Source organism: Hevea brasiliensis, chromosome 3 (assembly GCF_030052815.1).
Source record: "Hevea brasiliensis isolate MT/VB/25A 57/8 chromosome 3, ASM3005281v1, whole genome shotgun sequence".
NCBI lineage: Eukaryota > Viridiplantae > Streptophyta > Magnoliopsida > Malpighiales > Euphorbiaceae > Hevea > Hevea brasiliensis.
The window spans coordinates 75,101,226-75,103,168 of NC_079495.1; the positions used below are offsets into that span (position 1 = coordinate 75,101,226).

At 35.8% G+C, this 1,943-nt stretch overlaps 1 non-coding gene across 1 annotated transcript; it reads left to right on the forward strand.

The window, feature by feature from the left end:
• Positions 1 to 1,527: 1,527 nt before the first annotated feature.
• On the forward strand, positions 1,528 to 1,634 carry LOC131178869 (small nucleolar RNA R71). The gene has a single exon (XR_009147877.1). It is a non-coding gene; the product is annotated as a small nucleolar RNA R71 (small nucleolar RNA).
• The last annotated feature ends 309 nt before the right edge of the window (positions 1,635 to 1,943 follow it).

Genomic DNA, 1,943 nt, shown 5'->3' on the forward strand with positions numbered 1-1,943 from the left:
AGACATAATGATCATCAACAGGGTACTTCTTAACATCAAAGATATTAAATTTGACAATTTCTCCATCAAACTCCATAGTTAAAGTACCATCATCCACATTAATTTTTGTCTTGGCAGTTTTTAGGAAAGGTCTTCCAAATAAAATCAAAGCTGACTTTGACGTGGGAATACTATCCTCCATGTCCAGAATGTAAAAATCTGCAGGAAAAATCAATTCTCCAACCTGCACCAACACATCCTCAACTACTCCCAATTGGTAAGCAATAGAACGATTAACTAACTGAATAATGACACTGGTTTCTTTCAAATGACCCAAATTCAAAGTTTAGAAAACTGAATATGACATGACATTAATAGATACTCCTAAATCTACCATTGCAAGTTCAAATTTAGAATCACCTATTCTACAAGGAATAGAAAATGAACCTGGATCCTTACACTTAGTGGGTAATTTTCGCTGAATTAATGTCGACACATTTTCCTCCACACTGATCTTCTCATTATTCCTCAACTTGTGCTTTGTTGGGCATAATTCCTTAAGGAATTTATCATACCTAGGAACTTGTTTGATCGCATCAAGTAAAGGTATATTAACCTCTACCGTCCTGAAAGTCTCCAAAATTTCTTTCTCTTATTCATCTTTCTTAGTCTTAGCCAACCTGCAGGGGAATGGAGGAAGAACAAAATTATTAACCATATTCAATTTAGGTTCAGTATTTACCTCAATTTCTAGAACTTTAGATTCTTTTGATCCTTGCTTCTTCTTTTTCATTAACTCATGTGGAGTCTGGTTATCAACTTTTTTCCCACTCTGCAATACTATAGCACTTGCATTTTCTTTAGGATTCATAAATGTTTGTGATGGAAGCTTCCCAAAACCTTGAGCTTCAAGCTTACTCACAGATGAAGCTAACTGATCAATCTGCCTCTCTATGTTTTGAATGCTATTTATGGTCTCTTATTGAAACTGTTGTGTATTACTAGCCAAAGCCTTAACAATTTCATCAAGTGACATATCTTGATTTAAGGGAGGCAGAGGTGGAGGTGGTTGATTCACTTGTGGCCTCTACTATTGATATTGGTTTTATACTGGTTGATTCCCATAACTCAAATTGGGATGATCTCGCTATCCCGGATTATAAGTATTATAAAAGGGGTCATACTTGCATTGTGGTTGTCCATAATTTCCTACTGCATTAGCATGTTTTATTGATTCATCCTCTTATAATGCAGGACACATGTCAGTGGCATGCAATTTGCATGTTCCCTATAGCCAATTGCCTCACTAAAGAAGTTAAATAAAAAATTTGTTTCTCAAGGTTAGATGTACTTACCTCATTAACCTTCTTAGTTGTGTGATCCATTCTCATTCCAAACTGCTGAGAGTTTGCTGCCATGTTAGCAATCAGCGTCCTTGCTTCTTCTGGTGTCTTGTCAAAAAAAACTCCTCCACTAGCAGCATCTATCATGCTACGATCCATTGGTAAAAGTCCCTCATAGAAATACTGAATCAAAAATTGCTCACTTATTTGATGGTGGGGACAACTTTCACACAACTTCTTAAATCGCTCCCAATACTCATACAAATTCTCTCCGTTATACTGCTGGATGCCTCAAATTTCTTTTCTTATGTTAGTAGCATGGGAAGCAGGAAAATACTTCTTCAAAAATATCCACTTCATCTCATTCCATGAGTTAACAGATCTAGAAGCAAGGTAATACAACTAATCCTTAGCTGTGCTTTTGTAACACCCTCCCTGTAGCAACTCCGTACATTCTACTGTTTTGGTGACCAGTGTCGGTCTGGACAGCTAGAACGTCTAAAAAAATATATATTTAAACTAAAGTGAGAACTATAATTAACTCAAATATTAACAAGAAAAATTTAGGAAAAATTTTGTAAATAAAATACAACCAAGCTAAATGAGTCAGTGCCCAAGCAA